At 41.9% G+C, this 14,263-nt stretch overlaps 1 long non-coding RNA gene across 1 annotated transcript; it reads left to right on the top strand.

The window, feature by feature from the left end:
* The first annotated feature begins 9,448 nt into the window (after nucleotides 1-9,448).
* On the top strand, nucleotides 9,449-10,577 carry LOC143413038 (uncharacterized). The gene is made up of 2 exons (XR_013093593.1): nucleotides 9,449-9,750; nucleotides 10,333-10,577. It is a non-coding gene; the product is annotated as an uncharacterized LOC143413038 (long non-coding RNA).
* The last annotated feature ends 3,686 nt before the right edge of the window (nucleotides 10,578-14,263 follow it).

Below are 14,263 nucleotides of genomic sequence, written 5' to 3' on the forward strand. Positions count from 1 at the left end.
CTTTGCCAGACCGATTCTGGGCCCCCAGCCTCATGTGTGATACCAATGTTGCATACGCTTGGATACATGCACACAACAAAAACTTAAACCTAAAAATGAAAACTGAAAAAAGACGTGAATATAGTGATAACTAGAGATTGGCAGTAACATGTTAAAGGTAACGCATTACTGTGATCTGATAAATTTTTTCAAGTAACAAGTTAAGTAAGGGATTACTTTTGCAATAAAAGGAATTAGATTACTGTTACTTGCGTTACTGCGTTACTAAACAGGGATTTTGTTTGTGAAAGTGTCTCATGACAATAACGTATGAGCCTGCGATGTCTGTGGCAGCAACAGACATGTGTAGATCAACAATGGATAATATGGAGTGGGGGAGAGAGTATGACCATGCAGTGTTTAAAACTTGGAATTACTGACATTACTTTGAGTATGATTCCCTAAAAAGTGACAAATACATTTGCGTCACGGGAATGTGAAATTCACAGAGAAACCACCGGATCCCCCATTGACATGACTGCTGCAGCACTGGGCAAACATCCATCCTGCTAAACAGGTGAAAATAGTTTTAAGAATGACAGGACTTAGTGCCACTGAATCTTAGATTTTTCTTATTTTTTGCTGTATTTTACTTTCAGGGGTGGATCAGGATTTTTGCACAATCCAGAAGATTTTGAGATTGACTACAGCAGAAATGCGGCATTTCTTATGATCATATAGAATCTTTTTTCTATATGAAGGAAGTTCTATTCAACGGTCTTGGTAAAATGTATGTGGAGGGGGGGGGAAACCCAGATCACTGTGCCAGCAGTATTGTATCAAAAACCCTTTTGCTGAAAAGTATACATACAATGACCTCTCATATGCCAGTGTGTATCAAATGCACCTGGGCAATAACTCTATAAGACCTGACTTCTTTATTGTAAAGTGTTTTTGCTATTGAGCCTTCGGAGTTTACAGATAAGCCTGACCTTTATGTTTTGCCTGAAGATACCTGTGCCTATAGATTTCTTCCCTGGCACTCCATTGCCCACCAGTTGGCTATATAGTCTTTTAAAACCTGATAGGAAGGCAAAGGAGTGCTACATCACTGACTCACTAGCTGTAGAGATCATTCAGCCATCCACATTCACTCGTGTGAAGGGTGAAGAACAAGTACCACGCTGTTGTCCTCCGCTTTTGAGTTATTGCAGGGGGGCACTGTTTTCCCTAACCTGGACCTGTGTAACCACCACCTAGTCAGGATATGCAAAGGAGACCACTTTGTGTATCTGAGGTATCAGACGAGTATCTCGCCTTGTCGTTCACAAATTCACTGATTCACCAATGCTCCTGCCGTATTCCAAGGACTGGAAAATGAAATTCTGAGAGATTTCATTATCCACTTTGTCTTCCTCTCTCTGGATGATATTCTTAATTTTCCTAAGAATCTCTCTGACCACATGAAGCATGTCGGTCTCATTAGTGATGTGTTGGTCACGAACGAAACGGCTCTTAGAGCCGGATCTTTGACGTGAACGACGCGAGCCGGCTCCTTATTGGGAGCCGTGGTTTTTTCCTTCTTTCTCTCACCCTCTCTCTTGCACTTTTTTTCCCGCTTCACTCCGCATGCGAGCCTTGTGCTTTGCGCCTGGAAAAGAGGGGAGGGGCGGTAGTTACACTTGCAGTAGCACAGGAACAGAGTGGGAGGGAGAGAGAGAGAAAGAGATCGAGGGACAACAACGTCACATTAGAAAGGTATAGTAATCATCCACAACTGTTTTCAGTTGCAGATGATAAAGGATTCAGAAAGTTTATTCATGCAGGCCCATATGACAGAGAATATGCATCTTCTTTTTGTTTTCATATTTTCATTTATATTTAATTGTGTTGTGGTTTGCAGTGTTTTGTGTTGTTTCACTTTAAATTTGTTTAAAAGGAAAAAGCTGAAAATTTAAATAGTTAAAAGTTGAAATGTAAATAGTTGTTTTTCTATTATATGATTTATTTATTACATTTTATGTCGAGTGAAGTATATTTACGGTGTCCCCTAGAGACAAAACATGTACAAACTCCAAAACACCTACAAAACACAACAGAAGTGCTCCAGGGTGCAAGGTGCAGTGTTGAGCTTTTGTTACCTAGTGGCTACACAAGCCAGGAAGTACCAACGACCGGATTTGGTGTGTGGTAGTAACAGGTAAATGAACATTTTTTTAAATTATCTGAATATATATGAGTGCTTGTGTATAAATACACAAACAATACACATATGCTTTCAATTTTGTAATTTAAGTGATCTAGGTAGCTGTTTTGGAAGTTCAGTTAACGCTAGAAATTTTTTTGGAGTTTGTACGTGCTTTGTCTCTAGGGGCCCCCATATATATTTATATATAAACATATATAAATAAAACCATGAGTTTTTTTTTACATTAGTAATTCCTTTTGTACAGAATTTTATATTGTTGTTAATAATAAATTAATTAAAGCAACAAAACAACCTGAAGAGCCGGTTGGGAGCCGAAAGAGCCGGTTCTCTAAAACGAGCCGGAAATCCCATCACTAGGTCTCATCCTGCAAAATCTCCTGGACAACCATTTCTTCGTCAAAGGTGAGAAATGCGAGTTTCACATACAAGTGTCATTTCTTGGAATCATAGTGGAGCAGGGGCAACTCTGGCCCAGAAAAAGGCTGTGGTGGAATGGCCCAAGCCCCAGACTCAGAAGGAGCTGCAATGGTTCCTAAGATTGGCCAATTTTTTATAGACGGTTTATTGGAGACTTCAATAAGGTTATAGCCCCTATGACTCAAATCAAGTTAAAACAAGAAATAAGAAATTCATAAGTTGAACTATCTCATATGGAAGAAAATGTTGAGGAATGAATGATGAATTTAAGCTATTTGACTTTGTAGAGCTGTTTTTCAAATATGAAGTTTGTATGACTTGGGCGTGGCTGGTGCATAGCTTGCATGATTTATATTAATAAAGAGCAGGGACTTTATACTTGGTTGAATTTAGAACTGTTAAAAATAATTAAATATAAGCAATTAACATTTAAAATTCTCACAAGAGCATTTTCAGCATCGTATCAAAGAAAAACAACACCTCGAGAACAAGCTAAAAGAAAAGCAAGACATTTATAAAGATTGTTTTTGTTTTGCCCATACTCATCGTTGATGATAGAACATATGAACCCTTCCATGGTCTTAGCGTTTCTCTGCTGCACGCAGAAGTCGTTCTGACCCACTGCCAGCCTGTGTTGTCTTGTGTGTGTGTGATTGTGTGTGTTTTCCACTCTTTCCATGTCAAACAGAACGGATTCAGGCGCAGACTCAGGCTCTTGAGGATAAGAGTGCACTTTTTGGTATTTTGTGCTTCTGGCGCACTGTAATTATGTTCTTATGTAATGGGGGAGTCAGATAAGCCAGGATAAGACAGTTTTTTGACAGCCTTGCCGTAATTAAAATTTTCATTAAACATATTTTTTGAAAGAAAAGTACCTGGTCTTGCTCGTGTTTACCTGTTGCTGGACTGACTCCTAAAGGTGGTACAGAAGAGTAAAACAGAGCCAGAATGCTGCCAATACAAAAGTAAAAAAAACTAGCTTCACTGGTGACGGGAAAGGTAAGTGACTCATGCTGCAGGTGACATCAGACGCAGGAGATGAGGCAGAAAGAAGAGCAAATGGTAGCTTAGAATTTAACAAAAGGTTTTTTTTCAAGGTCCCATTGTTCCAAATGTACCAATCAACTGTCATATAATTAACCATATCTTATCATAATTAACCTAATTAACCATAATTAACTCCCTGGAGGACAGATAATGATGAGATGAGATGAGATGAATTGCCCACAACTGAGACGACAGACCTTGCTGACCATACATAAAATACACAAACATCACATTGGGGAGACAGGCCAGGTGAGGTAGCAAAGGAAAAAACAGTGAAATGTGTAACACAAAGGGATAATCCAGGAATGCACAGATATCATCACACCATAACACAATAAAACACCCAATAAGGACACATCTAAAACCTGCAGGACACCGGCCCTCAAGGCCTGGAGTACAACACCCTTGGTCTATCATGTCGACCATCCTTGTGGAAATTTGAACAGCTGTAGCTGGTTCTTGTTCTTCGATAAGCCAGGTCCAAGCCAGCTCCAATCATCCAGAACTCTGTTATCATGTTTCTGAATTGGTAGATGTCATTCAATGTCCTCAATTGAGAGTGTCGCCAGACACAGGACGCAACCAACCATCGAGTATTGGACAGTAAACGTCTCAGCAGGACAATCTGACTCTTCCAGGCCCAGGAGGGTTTCAATTTTGTTACGGGGCCAGTTGATCAAATCCACAACTTTTTCCGGTTTTACAGAACAAGACTGAGACTCTTTGAGGGTTAGAGTTAGAGGAGACTAGACACAGACATAGAAGCAGCAGCAGGGAAGACATGCACCCACCTCCTCCGAGAGCCAAAGAAGAGTGGGGAGAGTTTAAACGCTCTCCAAGATTACATCGACCAGTGCTCCGAGCGTGGGTGTAGTTATGAAGAAGGTCAAGAGCGCATCTTCCCCGGCAAAAAATGAGACCCCGTTATCAAAAAGGAGTCGCCCGGCAGACTCCCCCAGCACAACATTGCCTGCCGGCAACACATTACTGACTTCCTGGAGTCAATTGGAATACGACTGTTCGGAATTCCGGAATGCGCCAAAGTTCCGGAATGTTCGGAATTCCGGAATGCGCCATGGTTCCGGAATGTTCGGAATTCCGGAATGCGCCAAAGTTCCGGAATGTTCAGAATTTTGGAATGTTCGGAGTTCCGGAATGCGCCAAAGTTCCGGAATGCGCCAAAGTTCCGGAATGTTCGGAATTCCGGAATGTTCGGAATTCCGGAATGCGCCAAAGTTCCGGAATGTTCGGAATTCCGGAATGCGCCAAAGTTCCGGAATGTTCAGAATTCCGGAATGCGCCAAAGTTCCGGAATGTTCGGAATTCCGGAATGCGCCAAAGTTCCGGAATGTTCGGAATTCCGGAATGTTCGGAATTCCGGAATGCGCCAAAGTTCCGGAATGTTCAGAATTCCGGAATGCGCCAAAGTTCCGGAATGTTCCGAATTCCGGAATGTTTGGAATTCCGGAATGTTCAGTATTCCGGAATGCGCCAAAGTTCCGGAATGTTCAGAATTCCGGAATGTGCAAAAGTTCCGGAATGTTCGGAATTCCGGAATGCACCAAAGTTCCGGAATGTTCGGAATTCCGGAATGTTCGGAATTCCGGAATGTTCAGTATTCCGGAATGCGCCAAAGTTCCGGAATGTTCGGAATTCCGGAATGCGCCAAAGTTCCGGAATGTTCGGAATTCCGGAATGCGCAAAAGTTCCGGAATGTTCAGAATTCCGGAATGCGCCAAAGTTCCGGAATGTTCGGAATTCCGGAATGCGCCAAAGTTCCGGAATGTTCGGAATTCCGGAATGTGCCAAAGTTCCGGAATGTTTGGAATTCCGGAATGTGCAAAAGTTCCGGAATGTTCGGAATTCCGGAATGTTCGGAATTCCGGAATGTTCGGAATTCCGGAATGCGCCAAAGTTCCGGAATGTTCGGAATTCCGGAATGTTTGGAATTCCGGAATGCGCCAAAGTTCCGGAATGTTCGGAATTCCGGAATGCGCCAAAGTTCCGGAATGTTTGGAATTCCGGAATGCGCCAAAGTTCCGGAATGTTTGGAATTCCGGAATGCACCAAAGTTCCGGAATGTTCGGAATTCCGGAATGTTCGGAATTCCGGAATGTTCGGAATTCCGGAATGCGCCAAAGTTCCGGAATGTTCGGAATTCCGGAATGCGCCAAAGTTCCGGAATGTTCGGAATTCCGGAATGCGCAAAAGTTCCGGAATGTTCAGAATTCCGGAATGCGCCAAAGTTCCGGAATGTTCGGAATTCCGGAATGCGCCAAAGTTCCGGAATGTTCGGAATTCCGGAATGCGCCAAAGTTCCGGAATGTTCGGAATTCCGGAATGCGCCAAAGTTCCGGAATGTTCGGAAATCCGGAATGCGCAAAAGTTCTGGAATGTTCGGAATTCCGGAATGCGCCAAAGTTCCTGAATGTTTGGAATTCCGGAATGCGCCAAAGTTCCGGAATGTTCGGAATTCCGGAATGTTCGGAATTCCGGAATGCGCCAAAGTTCCGGAATGTTCAGAATTCCGGAATGCGCCAAAGTTCCGGAATGTTCGGAATTCCGGAATGCGCAAAAGTTCCGGAATGTTCAGAATTCCGGAATGCGCCAAAGTTCCGGAATGTTCAGAATTCCGGAATGCGCCAAAGTTCCGGAATGTTCGGAATTCCGGAATGCGCCAAAGTTCCGGAATGTTCGGAATTCCGGAATGCGCCAAAGTTCCGGAATGTTCGGAATTCCGGAATGTGCCAAAGTTCCGGAATGTTTGGAATTCCGGAATGTGCAAAAGTTCCGGAATGTTCGGAATTCCGGAATGCGCCAAAGTTCCGGAATGTTCGGAATTCCGGAATGTTCGGAATTCCGGAATGTTCGGAATTCCGGAATGCGCCAAAGTTCCGGAATGTTCGGAATTCCGGAATGTTTGGAATTCCGGAATGCGCCAAAGTTCCGGAATGTTCGGAATTCCGGAATGCGCCAAAGTTCCGGAATGTTTGGAATTCCGGAATGCGCCAAAGTTCCGGAATGTTCAGAATTCCGGAATGCGCCAAAGTTCCGGAATGTTCGGAATTCCGGAATGCGCCAAAGTTCCGGAATGTTCGGAATTCCGGAATGCGCCAAAGTTCCGGAATGTTCGGAATTCCGGAATGTGCCAAAGTTCCGGAATGTTTGGAATTCCGGAATGTGCAAAAGTTCCGGAATGTTCGGAATTCCGGAATGCGCCAAAGTTCCGGAATGTTCGGAATTCCGGAATGTTCGGAATTCCGGAATGTTCGGAATTCCGGAATGCGCCAAAGTTCCGGAATGTTCGGAATTCCGGAATGTTTGGAATTCCGGAATGCGCCAAAGTTCCGGAATGTTCGGAATTCCGGAATGCGCCAAAGTTCCGGAATGTTTGGAATTCCGGAATGCGCCAAAGTTCCGGAATGTTCGGAATTCCGGAATGCACCAAAGTTCCGGAATGTTCGGAATTCCGGAATGTTCGGAATTCCGGAATGTTCAGTATTCCGGAATGCGCCAAAGTTCCGGAATGTTCAGAATTCCGGAATGCGCCAAAGTTCCGGAATGTTCGGAATTCCGGAATGTGCCAAAGTTCCGGAATGTTCGGAATTCCGGAATGCACCAAAGTTCCGGAATGTTTGGAATTCCGGAATGTGCAAAAGTTCCGGAATGTTCGGAATTCCGGAATGTTCGGAATTCCGGAATGTTCGGAATTCCGGAATGCGCCAAAGTTCCGGAATGTTCGGAATTCCGGAATGTTTGGAATTCCGGAATGCGCCAAAGTTCCGGAATGTTCGGAATTCCGGAATGCGCCAAAGTTCCGGAATGTTTGGAATTCCGGAATGCGCCAAAGTTCCGGAATGTTTGGAATTCCGGAATGTGCAAAAGTTCCGGAATGTTCGGAATTCCGGAATGCACCAAAGTTCCGGAATGTTCGGAATTCCGGAATGTTCGGAATTCCGGAATGTTCAGTATTCCGGAATGCGCCAAAGTTCCGGAATGTTCAGAATTCCGGAATGCGCCAAAGTTCCGGAATGTTCGGAATTCCGGAATGTGCCAAAGTTCCGGAATGTTCGGAATTCCGGAATGCACCAAAGTTCCGGAATGTTCGGAATTCCGGAATGTTCAGTATTCCGGAATGCGCCAAAGTTCCGGAATGTTCAGAATTCCGGAATGCGCCAAAGTTCCGGAATGTTCGGAATTCCGGAATGCGCCAAAGTTCCGGAATGTTCAGAATTCCGGAATGCGCCAAAGTTCCGGAATGTTCGGAATTCCGGAATGCGCCAAAGTTCCTGAATGTTCGGAATTCCGGAATGTTCGGAATTCCGGAATGCGCCAAAGTTCCGGAATGTTCAGAATTCCGGAATGCGCCAAAGTTCCGGAATGTTCGGAATTCCGGAATGCGCCAAAGTTCCAGAATGTTCGGAATTCCGGAATGTTTGGAATTCCGGAATGTGCCAAAGTTCCGGAATGTTCGGAATTCCCGAATGCGCCAAAGTTCCGGAATGTTTGGAATTCCGGAATGCGCCAAAGTTCCGGAATGTTTGGAATTCCGGAATGCGCCAAAGTTCCGGAATGTTCGGAATTCCGGAATGCACCAAAGTTCCGGAATGTTCGGAATTCCGGAATGTTCGGAATTCCGGAATGTTCAGTATTCCGGAATGCGCCAAAGTTCCGGAATGTTCAGAATTCCGGAATGCGCCAAAGTTCCGGAATGTTCGGAATTCCGGAATGCGCCAAAGTTCCGGAATGTTCGGAATTCCGGAATGTGCAAAAGTTCCGGAATGTTCGGAATTCCGGAATGCACCAAAGTTCCGGAATGTTCGGAATTCCGGAATGTTCGGAATTCCGGAATGTTCAGTATTCCGGAATGCGCCAAAGTTCCGGAATGTTCAGAATTCCGGAATGCGCCAAAGTTCCGGAATGTTCGGAATTCCGGAATGCGCAAAAGTTCCGGAATGTTCAGAATTCCGGAATGTTCAGAATTCCGGAATGTTCAGAATTCCGGAATGCGCCAAAGTTCCGGAATGTTCGGAATTCCGGAATGCGCCAAAGTTCCGGAATGTTCGGAATTCCGGAATGCGCCAAAGTTCCGGAATGTTCGGAATTCCGGAATGCGCCAAAGTTCCGGAATGTTCGGAAATCCGGAATGCGCAAAAGTTCTGGAATGTTCGGAATTCCGGAATGCGCCAAAGTTCCTGAATGTTTGGAATTCCGGAATGCGCCAAAGTTCCGGAATGTTCGGAATTCCGGAATGTTCGGAATTCCGGAATGCGCCAAAGTTCCGGAATGTTCGGAATTCCGGAATGCGCCAAAGTTCCGGAATGCAAGGACAAAGAGAATTTAATAGCAGCCTCTGATACCAAGGCCAATCCGAGTGCTGACAAAAATGTGCAAAATAATCATGCAAGTTGATGGTCTAGTCTGGAAACGGGATCAAATAACAAAGGAGACTGAAGAGCTGCACTCACAGGTCAGTGACACTGTGTATAGCTGTCTTTGTTTAAAAAAAATATCAGTAAAAGTTGATCTGTCTGCCTCCCTGTACTACTGCTTGAAGGGTAAGGTGTGAGACAGAGGTCTGGGGAGTCCAAAATTCCAACTTCTCTCCACCTGCAACTAAGTAAGGCATCATGGCTAATTAATTGGACAAACGATTCTCTGTGCTTCTGAATCCCCTGACTCTCCTCTCCTTTTGTTACAGTGCCCATGACCTGCCACAGTTTCCCCCATCAAGTTCCCGCACTCTGCCTTCATACACAGCAAATTCAAAAGTGTTAAATGTTTTGGTGTTAATAGTCTTCTTGCAAAAGTAGAGTTAATTTTACTCTAAGCAGAGTCACATTCTTTTAATGTAACTCTGAGGTGTAAAATGATAGTAGTTAAAATCGAGTGTTAAAAATGAGTGTTTCTCTGTCAAATCTGGAGGTGTTACAATGGAAACATTAACTCTTGACCTCTTAATTCTGAACTCCTAGAGGGGCTATGACACCAATAGAGTGAATTCACAGACTCCGCCCCCAGCACGGCTCCAATCGAAGCTGAAGTGAAGCCGTTTCAGAACATTTTGCTCTACATATTTGAGTTGTTTGCCATGCTTGGTAAGTCATTTTTTCAAAGATTGTTTCAATTATTATTATGAGCTTTTACTTCTGTGGCTCTTTGGAGTTGAGACAAAGCTGTGTGAAAGGCATTAGCCATGTTGCTCGGTGATAGCATAATATTCTGTTTTAGCTAGCTGAAAGGTATTGTTTGCGGGCAAATACCACAGCCTTGAAAAAAAGCTTGCATGTGAATTTTCAATCAAACGTTTGGTCAAATACACCTAAAACAATGTCTAGAATGTGAAATGTTGGTATAATGGTGCTACTTGAAGCCTGAAAACGATCGCCCATAAAAAAAAAAACGAGCAAACAGCAGTAGCTGACGTCCTGACTGGGTTCTACGTTAGCATAGATCCCTCCAGAGTTTTGTGCACACGGTTTAGGTAAAAATTAAAAAGGTTGAGGTTTTACATTTAGTTCAGTATTACCTGTTGCCTGTGTCTTTGTCTTTTGGGAAAATACTTTACACAAGTAATGGCTCAAAGAGGATTCCTTTTTTTTTTACTGTGCTGCAATTGTTTACTGGATTATTTGTGCCATTAATTAGTGTCAACTAATTTTTATTCGATCTCCGCACAGGATATGCTTGTGAAGATGGAATATGGGGGAGAGCAGAAGTGCGTTGAAGTTCCACGAAGGGATGAATGAAGGACATGCATATTGTATTGAAGAAATAAGTGATGAGAACGCTGTTATTTGCATTTACCATGTCAGACCTTTTGATAAACAAAATTCTAATGAAAGTGAGAACATGTATACTGTTACATCTTTCAGAAAATGTTTTGAAATTGTGGTGCACAGTTCAGAATAAATGTTTTTCAAAAACCATTGCATCTTTTTAGTAAATGTTTATTTCCAAAAGAAATTTCTAGAAGTTCAGAACAGTAAAATTCCCGCTTTTTAGAATGAATTAGAAGATAACTCTTAGTTAAACTAAAATACTCTTTGAGGGTTAATAAATAAACTCTTAACACCAAGTGTTAAATGATCAACTCCAGACAGATTTGGTGTTTAACACTAAATCAGAGTTAACGTACCAACTCTCCAAAAAGAGTTAAATTAACACTCTCTGGTGTGGACCCATATAGACACTTTAATAGTGTTGAAATCAAATCCGACAGTGTTAATTTGGACATGCTGGATTTGCTGTGTAGTGTCCCCTCACAGTTCATGTTATTTGCCACTTCCCTCTTAGCTCTGAATCCCCTAGTTCATAGTTCCTGCTCTGTTTTCAGCCTCTCATAGTTCATGCTCTTAGCTCCTGCTCAGCTTTTATTGATATGGACTCTCCTAAAGTCCCTCTTCCCCTCCTTCTCATTTGGTACCACCACCTGGACCTTTTGGAGGAGGACAAGTGAATCTTCAATTCAGAAGCATCCAGAGGAGGAAGCAGGGGCAGCCATTTCTGGCACATGTATCACTCTTTAGAGAAAAAAAGCTATCCATAACGCAAAATTTAGAGTAATTTTTTTTGCTCACAGGTGTACACACGGGTGATCACACCCACAAACTACACCCTTTTTGGCTCCTACCTCAAAGCACACTGTGTTCTGTTGATCTTATGTGCTGCACAATAATGTTTAATATTTAGTATTTACTGTCATATTCCCATATATCATTGTGATGTTGTTTATTCTATTACTCTTGTTCTCTTCTGCTTGTTTTCTTTTTTCTTTCTCAGCAGGTGATCCAGGTGATTGATATATGCCTTTTTTTTCTTTTTTTTCTGCTCATTCTGTTGGTTTTTGTCTTTTGCCCTTCTCCCCTGTCCCTCTTCTCAGCTGTTTCTCTTTCCCTCTTTCTTTCTCCCCTTCTTTCCCCCAGTCAAGTCTGTCCCGTATTCAGTAAGTGAAAATAAAATAAACAATAAAAGGTGAATCAAATGGACCATTACGGCAAGGCTGGGATGGTCAATTTGGTAAAGTAAATCCGTTGGGCATCTTTGTTTGCCTTTAGACAACAATTCTGATGGCAAAAGAGCCAAACGGGACAGGCAAAAAAAAAAAAAAAAAAAAAAAGAGTAATTTTTTTTTCGAGTTAGCTCTGCCAATCAGGAACCCATCTGAATGATTTAATTTCCTTGTTACCTGGAAGGAGATGGTGCCAATGCATGCGCACTCAAAATCGGACCGTGAGGTAGCAAACGTGAACAAATTTGCGCCAGGTTATTCAGTTTTCAATACCTTCTAGCAAATGATGAATGCATAAAAGGCATTAACTGTGGTTATGTCGGGTTTCTAGACGACCTGTGACACACACATGTAATGGAGCTGTCAATAAATTATGACAGCTATCCTGACTTCAGGTCTTAGATGAACAGTGAGTTGGAATCCAATGTGTGGGTCATGGACATTACCGAATGCTGTGATTCACAGACAGTGGCTCAGGAGCCACACGTGTCTCACAACACATTATATCTGAGTCAAAGGTTTCAGGTGTTTAAAAACTGGGTCCCAAGGAAAAGATATTGGTGAAATATGACTTTAATCCAATTTGGGGTACTTTTTTGTCTTTGTGTGTTTTCTTATTTACAACTAATATTAATATTAGGGGGCAAGGAGTGACAAAATTAAATACATAAATGAATTAAATACACCATTAAATAATTAAATGTGTCAGTTATTTAAAATTGGAATTAGTGAACTAAATAAAGATTTAAATATTTCTGTTCAAACATTTAATAAATTACTTATTTTAAATTTTATTTGATTAATGACATCAAACCCAGGGGGTTAACACTGTTCCAGTCAAAACCATTGCTTTGGCCTAGTGTACACCAATTTCATTTACCGAGGTTATATCTATTGTGTCTTTATTTCCTGATGTCCGTATGTGTCATACTTGTTTCAGTCACCAATTCTTTTTTTGCCTGTTCCATTTAGTTCTTTAGCTGTCAGAATTACTTTGCCATATGGATCATCACTGCCTTGCCGTATTGGTCCATTTGATCGTCCTTTGTTGTTATTGTTTATTTTATTTTATTTTCAGTTGTTACAGACGGGACAGACATGACTGAGGGATAGGAAAGGGAGAAAGAAAGATGAAGAAAAAGAAAAACAGAAGGGAAGAGGGACAGTGAGAAAGGGTCAGTCACCAATTCTGAATCATAACTAACATTAAAAACATGTTTAAGAAGGAAAGAGAGCAAATAAATCTGATTAACATCTGATCTTTGTGTTTTTTGTTCAATATCAGCATGACCTGTGTATACATACACAAACTTTATTAAAAGAGATAACATGACGTGTTTCCATCATGTAGTAATTGTTAGGTTTAAATGTACCAGGACAGTTAGACACTATGAAACACATACAGACTTCAAAATGTTTGATTAATATTTTTATTGTGAATATTAATCAAGATTAAAGTTACAGTGTGCAAAATCTCAACACTAGATGTCAGTACATAGCAGACTGCATTCAACCCATTTCTGTTTTCGTACCCCTCCCAGTTCAAATACACAATCCCAACTAAGGTGGTTTCCATTTATCTGTAGTGAGTGTGTGCTGTCAGTCCGCTGTTTAGCTCAGCAGTAGCAATATGTATCGACATCTATGGAGGAAAACGCAAAACTTTGTGGTTGAGTCCAATATGAGTCGATGAGTCACTGAAGCTCATTTCTGTCTGAAAATGATACTGCAGTGTTGTTCAAGATATCCTGAACTTCTCTGTCAATAAGTGCTGCCCTTGTTAGTGACACTTTGAAGTGGAGCTAACTTTGTTAAATTCAGACTCTTAGCGAATAAACTCTCATACAATGTGAGAATGTAATCAAATTGTTTATTGGAGGGAAAATGTGATTTTTAGGACACTTGAGTCTAACATTAGGTAATATAGCATTAGCTTATTGCTGCTGTGTTTTAGCCAGCTCATTGTTAGCTGTCTGTAGGTAGTAGGGTCGCATGTTTAATCTGCTAACAATAAGTAATTGTGATGAAAACAGGAAAAAATGAACATGTTTTACACATTTCATGTGTTAGAGCTCTGACTTCAGTTCAGTAGATTAAGCTGAGGAGAAAGAGGATGACATTTTATCCAGTTATCGCCTTCCCTCGCATTTTTGCTTCTTTAGTGAAGTAAACCAGATGATAAAACATGGGTATTGTTAAGGGTTCAAATATTAAGGAGGGATACAGGAGGTAATCCAATAACAACAATGATCTGGCCGGGTGGAGTCAAACGATGATTTTAATGAACACACGCAGCGTGGTGAGATGTACACTGCAAAACATCAGCTGTAGATCTCCACCCAAAAGACACTTCAGATTGCTTTTGATTCATCAGGGTTAACGCCCCCTCATGCGTCATCAGATACAATACATGCTTACATCAAATCAAAACCACAATGACTTTTAACACAGTTTGAAAAGAACATCGCCTCGTCTCCCTGCCAGTTGTCTTTCTGTCGCTGCCGGACGCACGCTTATCGTCTGAAACATCAGGCCCACATCCTGCAAGAACCTCTACTAAAAGCTTAATCAAAGAATATAAAAGTATAAAAGACAATTTG

This window comes from Maylandia zebra, linkage group LG16 (genome assembly GCF_041146795.1).
Source record: "Maylandia zebra isolate NMK-2024a linkage group LG16, Mzebra_GT3a, whole genome shotgun sequence".
NCBI lineage: Eukaryota > Metazoa > Chordata > Actinopteri > Cichliformes > Cichlidae > Maylandia > Maylandia zebra.